The 8,909-nt window shown below is 39.4% G+C and overlaps 1 long non-coding RNA gene across 2 annotated transcripts in view; it reads right to left on the reverse strand.

The window, feature by feature from the left end:
• Nucleotides 1–593: 593 nt before the first annotated feature.
• LOC126506406 (uncharacterized) overlaps nucleotides 594–8,909 on the reverse strand; it is a 10,951-nt gene continuing 2,635 nt past the window's right edge. Inside the window, exons 1-2 of one of the 2 annotated variants that reach the window (XR_007593216.1) lie at nucleotides 8,764–8,899; nucleotides 594–1,485 (exon numbers count right to left, since the gene is read on the reverse strand). This is a non-coding gene — a long non-coding RNA (uncharacterized lncRNA). Of the gene's footprint in view, nucleotides 1,486–8,763; nucleotides 8,900–8,909 lie in introns of those variants that run through there. The other variant, XR_007593215.1, reaches the window with a different exon arrangement.

The following is an 8,909-nucleotide window of genomic DNA, read 5'->3' on the forward strand; positions in this document are numbered from 1 at the left end:
ATTTCTCTCCCTCTGTAAATCCAGGTAGCTTATTGTGCACATTTAGGCATACATTTTTATCTATATACAATCTTTAAATTGGCATGAATAGAAAATTATGCTTTAAATTATAGCTATATTATTGCTATAGTTATTTTTATCACTAATACACTAAAATTTCTGACAAAAGCAACTTAAGAAAGGGTTCACTCTGGTTCACAATTAGAGAGTACAGTGCATCGTGGCAGGGAATGCCATAAATTTGGTATAAATTTGAGACCTATGACCACAGTACTGTTGGGGGAGACTGCTAGTTCAATCTGGCCAACTAGAGTCGAGGCTGCTCACTCATTCCTGTCCACCCGGACCTGAAATAATTACACAGACTGTATTAATTAAAACACTGATTGGCCAATCACTTAAGCATGTTGCTAGCTAGCGCTTATTTCTTCTTTTCTCTTTTACTGATTTTTACTGAGCTCTACATTTTTCTCTGCTCCCCTCTCTGCCTCTCCCCTCCCAGTCTGTTGAAATAGGAAGCGGCAGGGCTGCGTCCCCGGCACCCGGCCGCCCGCATGGCTAGCTTATGCCCAGAAATAATTACACGGAAACTGTATTCTTTCAAACACTGCCTGGCCCGGATAGTTCCAGTTCCTTATGGCTAGCTCTTACATATTGTTCTAACCCATTTCTAATATTCTGTGTAGCCCACGAGCTGGCTTACCAGGGAGGATCTTAACCTGCGTCTGTCTGGAGCGGGAGAACCATGGCGACTCCTCACACAGCTTCTTTTTACCAGCATTCTCCTCTGTCTACTCCGCCTACCTAATTTTCTATCCAATAAAATGGGCCAAGGCAGTTTCTTTATTAATAAGAAATCACTCCCACATCATTTCCCCTTTTTCTGTTTAAACAAAAAAGAAAGGCTTTAACTTTAACATAGTAAAATTACATATAACAAAACAGTTATCAAGTAAGAATTACAGTTACAATATTTATATCTATTTTATCTCTTACCATAACTAAGGAAAACTATAACTATTCATTCTTCAACTCCATCAAAGACTCCAGAAGGATATAATAATACTTAAGTAACAAGAAATAAGAAAATTCTAGAAATGACAGAGACATCTCGCTGCCTGGACAGTCACCCAAAGTTCCTCTGTACCGTTGGGGCATCCATCTTTGGCCTACAGGCCCATGTTATCCAGAGACATTTCCATGAAGCAGGAAATTTTAAAGACAGTTCAGTCATTTTCTGCTGTGTCCTGCAGAATGTCTCGCAGACTCCTTCATGAATCAGGAACCCCGAAAGACCATCTCACCTTTAGGCAAGTTCAGTAGTCCTCTCTCTGTGGGTTCTCTGTGTCCAGTTTATGCAATAGTCCAGGCAAGAGCAGTTTCTTGCCCAAATGGCTATCCATAAGGATCCTCTTCGATGCCCATCTTCCTCTTGAAGTAGCTGGTGCTGCCAGAAGCAGACGTGTCTCATTGTCATGAAAAGTCCTAAGTTATTAAAACATTTAAATGCCATATTCTGCAGCCTTTGAGAGATATGAAGAATGCCTATCTAACTGAAATATATCTCTATATATCTAGAAAATCTAATTAACATGACTACAAGCTTAACTATTAGCGATGATTATCCATTAACAACCTATATTTCCTAATTATACATTACATTTTTAAATGAACTACACAATCACAATACCTTAATCAAGATCAAAAATACATATACATATAACAAAATTGACTGTAAAATCCATACCAATGCAAATTATTCATATCTATATCATATCCCCCTTTAAATGTAAAAGAACATTTGTAAACAATATTTGGGAACATGGGCGTAGTTTTTTCTCTCCAAACTGCTTCCTGCTGAATAGGGGCGTCGTTAATTAGGTCGTTTGTGGTATAACCTGTGTGCCAGGGTCATCTCAGTTGGCAGTTGAGCGAAGCAATTTTTGGAGGGTGTTCACAGCAACCTTTCAGGAGGGCGTGGTCTATCATACCAAATCGGAATAGATGCAATCCACAGGGTCACATCCTCTGTGAAAAGAAAAGAAGACCCTTTCCAAAGCATCATATCCTTAGACCCAAATTTTGAAATCGTAATACCGTTATATCCATTCTGGTTTAGCTTGGCAGCCCATGTAATGAAATGTCTCTCTGTACTTAGCTCCTTCACAGTCAAAAATTTTAAAGAAAACACAATGTACATAATCCAGACTCTCTGTGAATTTTCCATTTTTACGTGGCTTATATTTACTTTATTTCTCTTAATCTATAACTATCTGTACTCTGTCTCTTTAAAGACTTTATCCCCCTTTTTTTAAGGGCATTAACTTTATTTTTTCTCTCTATATTTTTTTTTCTCTCTCAAGCTTACGTACATTCATCCAACATTGTGATCCATTTAGTGGTCTGTCTGAATCTGTTTTATTGTGAATCTGTAATTTTTTTACTATCCAGGAGCATTTCTTAAAATGTTAAACAGTTCTTAAAAACTTAAGTTGCACCATGTACAGGTAATACGGTACTGCCTGTGTCCTGCCCACTCTAAACCTTAACTGCACGGTTTTAAGGTAATTACGGTAGTTCCTGCCTGAGACCAGCACAGTTCAGCATGGAGCAGCCGCACCAGCCTCAGAGTCGTTTGGTGCTTCTGAGCTGAGCACAGTTCCAGGCACACAGCAGTTCACATTGGAGCCGCAATCAGCAGTTTAATTCTGAGACTGGGTGTTCAGCACAGAAACTCTCTTCATCCAAGTTACAGCCAAATCTGACATGCAGAGCACTGCGCAGTCTGAAAACGCGTCTCTGTATGGCGGCAGGAATCCGCCATGCTCTTCCGCCTGCCTAAGCCTAATTCTGCCTTCTGCCCAGGTGCAGGCGGGGAGCTCTGAGCCATCTGCATGGTCTCAGAGCACTCTCCTCCGATCCCAAGCGGGAACACAAACATCCAGTCCCATAAAAGCCTTGAAATGCTTTAAAGCCAGAGTTCACGCTGGCAGCACAGCTCCCAGGAAGCCGCGCTTTAAGATGATGCAGTTTTTTTTTTTTTTTTTTTTTTTTTTGTTGCTGAATCAGGAATCTCTCTATAGCACGCCACCAACAAAACAGCAAAAATCTGTGTTAAACTCTCTCTCCCTTATTTTTAAGCCTTCTCAGGTTTTTAAGTGGATTTAGCCCATCACGTCTGGGCGCCATCTGTTGAAATAGGAAGCGGCAGGGCTGCGTCCCCGGCACCCGGCCGCCCGCATGGCTAGTTTATACCCAGAAATAATTACACGGAAACTGTATTCTTTCAAACACTGCCTGGCCCGGATAGTTCCAGTTCCTTATGGCTAGCTCTTACATATTGTTCTAACCCATTTCTAATATTCTGTGTAGCCCACGAGCTGGCTTACCAGGGAGGATCTTAACCTGCGTCTGTCTGGAGCGGGAGAACCATGGCGACTCCTCACACAGCTTCTTTTTCCCAGCATTCTCCTCTGTCTACTCCGCCTACCTAATTTTTTATCCAATAAAATGGGCCAAGGCAGTTTCTTTATTAATAAGAAATCACTCCCACATCACCAGTCAACCCTCCATGGTCCCAATTTACTCAATTTGCCTTTCTTTCTGTTTTTCTCTCTCTCTCTTTCTGTGTGTGTGTGTGTGCTCACGCGCATGTTGTGTGCATCCCGAAGTATCACCTCTTCAGTCTCTAGTATGCAGCGTATCTTATGTTTCTCTTTTCAGGGCTCACTATTTGATATTGTTATTGAGTAAAGAAGCAGTGTGTGTGCTCTTTCATGGGGAGGATGATTTCTTGTACTCTCAGCATTTTTTGTTGCCTGCTAGCATTGAGGACTCAAGGGCTTTCACCTTTTACTTTAGCATGTCCATTGGTGTTGTTCTTGTTTAGCTATGGTTTAGGTACAATCGTCCCAGAAACTTAGGTGCGAGATTTTTCTCTTTTTTTTTTTCCTTGTTTTATTTATTTATTTATTTATTTATTTATTTATTTATTTTTAATTAATTAATTTATTTATTAAAGATTTCTGTCTCTTCCCCACTGCCGCCTCCCCTTTCCCTCCCCCTCCCCCAATCAAGTCCCCTCCCTCTTCAGCCCAAAGAACAATCAGGGTTCTCTGCCCTGTGGGAAGTCCAAAGACCACCCTCCTCCATCCAGGTCTAGTAAGGTGAGCATCCTGTATACATTGAGACTGGGCTCCACAACTACATTTTAATTATCTGTGGTTGTCTGTAATTATCTCCCTCTGTTGTCAAAGAAAAAAAAAGTTTCCTTGATGAGGAGTGAAAACTCTTTTTTTGAGTGGGTAAATGTACAAATATTTAGAATAAAGTTGGGAATTATGCCGAAATCCATTGGCAATTTTACCTTCTCTTTCAAAATCTGACTTAATTAGCTCTGGGTAGTTGTCTTGGTTTCCAATACCAGACATGATTTAGTTCTTGTTAAACTGGTCTCAAGTCCAGCTGGAGATCTGTTAGTTACCACCAAGTTGTTCATGCCACTATTGTGCCTTCCAGGCTCTCAGTGCTTGTTGATTGTTGTGTTTCAGGTAAGACTATGTGGTTACTTCCTTCCTTTGAAACCTTATATGCAAAATTCAGCTGCTCTGCAAGTTTTCCAGAAAAAGGAGGCATCCAGATTAGTTTCAGTTAGAGGGGCTCTGGACTCTATGTCTGAAGTGCATGGTATCTAACATATAACTTTCATAGTTCCGTGTATTTTTTTTGCAAAGTTAATGCTTTAATTGTTCATTCTCATTTGATAAGCACGCTGTTTATATGGCTTGTTGCTAAAGGCCAAGATCTTACATATATAGGTTTGCTACAGGCTCGCCATATTTTCCTAAGTTCCTTACTATAGTTTTCCCTATCCTCTGTTCATCTCCTTTGAATGTGGCTTGTTCTTTATCTCTAAGCATTACATACTTTATTACTGATGTTTAGTAATTTATGTCTCCATTTAGAAATCAGGGAAAATAAGATCACCTAACAACATTTTCTAAATAGTTAATAGTATTGTCATTATTTAGTGCTTCAACATGAGTTGGTTAACTTTAGCTCAACTTGAAACCAGCTACAGTCGTTTGAGAAGAAGGAATGTCAAGAGAGAAAATGCTTCTACTAGGTTGACCAGTGGGGGGGGGGATCTATGGGACATTTTTCTTTCTTTCCTTTTTGTTTTCCATTCTTTAATTTTTAATGAATAAGACATTCAGGCATCTTTCATTCTGATTTATTTTTGTTTTAGTGTCCATTGGTGTTTCGTTTGCATGTGCATTTGTTGAGGGTGCTGGATATCCTGATATTACAGACAGTTATTAGTGGCCACATGAGTTCTGAGAATTAAACCTATGTCCTTTAGAAGAGAGGCTAGTAATCGTGATCACTGCTGAGACAGATGATTTATATGTGAGTTTCTAGCTCATTGTGAGCGTGACCAGTCCTTGACTGGTGTTTCTGAATGCTTCAAAAAAACAGTTCGAGTGAGACATGAAAAGCCAGTAAGCAGCACTCAACATGACTTCTGGATTAATTTCTATCTCCAGGTCAATGTGTGAGATCCTGCTCTGACTTCCCTGAACAAAAGACACCTTATCCTCCTCCTCAGGTTGCTTTAGGGTGTGGTGTTTTATCAAAGCCATAAAACAATTGCATTTTTTAAATTTTTACTTTGAAATCATTATAAGCCCTTATTGTCTGTTTGTTTGGTTTTTTTTTTTTTTTTTTTTCAGACAGGGTTTCTCTGTGTAACAGTCCTAGCTGTCCTGGAACTAGCCATTGAAGACCAGGTTGTCCTCGAACTCATGGAGATCCACCTGCCTCTGCCTCCTGAGTGCTGGGATTAAAGGTGTATTCTACCACTGACAGCCCGGTCAAGCTCCTACTTTTAAAGCCTCAAACGTTCGCTTTGCAACTTCTCCAGTTATACTTGCCTAGTGGCTTAATTTAAATGAAACATTAAGAATGGGAAAGAGGATATGATTTTATTGTAGGCATAGTGGACTCAGTCACCCTGTGCTTTGTAAATATTTGGAGATAATTTTTTAGTTAGCTTTGCTTCAATATGTTGTTCCTAAAAATCTTATTATTTTAAAATAAAAGTGTATATTTATATACATGCCATTTCTACATATGTATTCTTCCTTTGCTTCTACACAATCAATATTGAACCTACAAAAAATAAGTGTCTTTTGATTTGCTGAGAATGCCTTCAGGAGTCATCCTTGTAGCATGGACTGTATGTTCTACTCCTTTGCTGTTTCAATTCATCTAGGATTAAACAGAATGCATTTGTTTGCAATAAATAGAATAAATATTGGAGAGTTGATTGAGATCAGTCCTCAGGCCTTGTAGTTTCCTCTATTTGTTGCAATTTAATGTCACTTAACCAGTGGAAATAGAAGAGAGTTAAGGTTGCTCTAATTTATAGGGGAAATTTTTTGAATAAAATGGAACTACAGGGCTTTTTTTACTTTTTTTTTCTCAAAATTTTTGCCTTTCTATATCTCTTGTTTGCTCCAGGGTTTCACAGAAGAATCAACTGTTTTAAACAATATGAGAATGCATAGGTCTACATTCAATATTAGTGTTAGGAGGCTGTCTCACGCAGCATTTATGAGAAGCTCAGGTAATAGAACTGAAGTATTTACAGGGTAATAATAGTTTGTTATACTGCAGACATATGCCTCACACTTTATATTTTATCAGTATTATTATAATAAACTATGGCCCTAGACAGTGTCTAGAGGATAAAAGAACCAACAATATAGCTGGCATAGTCTATGTCATTGTATTTATGACTGCTGGTAACATGATTTTTTTATTTTGTTTTGTTTCTCGAGACAGGGTTTCTCTGTGGTTTTGGAGCCTGTCCTGGAACTAGCTCTTGTAGACCAGGCTGGTCTCAAACTCACGGAGATCCGCCTGCCTCTGCCTCCCAAGTGCTGGGCTTAAAGGTGCGCGCCACCACCGCCTGGCTCTGCTGGTAACATGAATTCCAGCACTTTTTCATTATTATTTCATTAATCAAGGAATCTATAAGGATATATAGCAATTAGAGGAAGAGTTTGAGAAGAAAAGGAGCAAGAGAAAAAATAATTTGATTTAATATGGAACTTATTGGAATTATTGATTCACTATGTTCTACATAATAGCCCCCCAAACAATTTACAAATGTTGTAGAAGTAAAGAAAAATGTATAACATTGCTTTTTATTGGTGCTTCAAAAATGCAGCAAGAAAAATGTTTTTTTTAATTAAATTGTGCGCAGTAAATACAGAATAAGACAATGGAGTTTTAATTATTGTACAAATAATAATTCAATATGAGCATCATTGAAATTATGCAATAAAATTTAAATAAAGCTAATAGTTGTAAGTGTGGGTAATGTCACACAGTGAGTATATACATGTACAGATTATAGATCACATGAAAATTAAAGCTAAGCTCAATATGAACTAAAAATTAGAATAAGTATTTGGACACCTAAAATCTACAAACTTAGTGCAAGACATCAAATTTTATGATCCCTAGCTTCTTAATCTAACAAAAATTGGCACATTCATTTTAATTTAAGAACTCCTACAGTCATGATGGCAGAAAAGTCAAATTCAAGTTAAATTAATTTGTGATTTCTATAAGTCTGTGCTGGAAGCTTATGAACTTGATTTAGCTATGGACCAAATCATACCACGCCCTTAAGGAGATGCAGTGGACACAAATCCCAGTGCCACTTTCAGTGGCCCCTCAGTCTGCCCCAACTGTCAACCACATTCAAAAAAACTACTTTGATCCCATGCTCATTCACTCCTTTGTCCATTTGGAGTTGGTGAGCTCCCATTAGCTCCGGCAAACTGTCTCAACAGGTGGACACCATCATGGTCTTGACTTCCTTGTTCATATTCTCACTTCTTCTACTCTTCAAGTGGACCTTGGGAGCTCAGTCCAGTGCTCCAATGTGGGTCTCTGACTCTCTTTCCATCTGTTGTTGGACCAAGGTTCTATGGTGATATTTAAGATAATCATCAGTCTGACTACATGGCAAGGCCAGTTCAGTCACCCTCTCCTCTTTTGCTTAGGGTCTTAACTGAGGTCATCCTTGTGGATTCCTGGGAGTTTTTCTAGAGCCAGGTTTCTTGCTATCCCCATGATGACTCCCTCAATCAAGATATCTCTTTCCTTGCTCTCATATCTGTCCTTCCTCCATCTCGACGATCCCATTCCCTCAACTTCTCTCAACCCTCCCTTTCTCCCCTTCCTTCTACCCCCTTTTTCCAATGCACCCAAATTTTGTCAGCTCATCTTGTCTGTTTCCAATTTCCAGGTAGGTCTATATATTTTTGGGGGGGGTTCACCTTATTGCCTAGCTTCCTAGGATTATGAACTATAGACCCATTCTCCTTTGTTTATGACTAGTATCCACTTATTAATGAGTTCACACCATATTCATTTTTGGGGGGTGTCTGGGTTACCTCACTCAGGATAGTGTTTTCTATTTCCATCCATTTGCATGCAAAATTTAAGATGTCATTGTTTTTTTACAGCTGAATAGTACTCTAATGTTGTTGAAATAGGAGCGGCAGCAGGGCTGCGTCCCCGGCACCCGGCCGCCCGCATGGCTAGCTTATGCCCAGAAATAATTACACGGAAACTGTATTCTTTCAAACTCTGCCTGGCCCGGATAGTTCCAGTTCCTTATGGCTAGCTCTTACATATTGTTCTAACCCATTTCTAATATTCTGTGTAGCCCACGAGCTGGCTTACCAGGGAGGATCTTAACCTGCGTCTGTCTGGAGCGGGAGAACCATGGCGACTCCTCACACAGCTTCTTTTTCCCAGCATTCTCCTCTGTCTACTCCGCCTACCTAATTTTCTATCCAATAAAATGGGCCAAGGCAGTTTCTTTATTA

The sequence above is a fragment of the Alexandromys fortis genome, unplaced genomic scaffold (genome assembly GCF_014885135.2).
Source record: "Alexandromys fortis isolate MF-2015 unplaced genomic scaffold, M_Fortis_MF-2015_v1.1 scaffold_0, whole genome shotgun sequence".
In the NCBI taxonomy this organism is placed as follows: Eukaryota; Metazoa; Chordata; class Mammalia; order Rodentia; family Cricetidae; genus Alexandromys; species Alexandromys fortis.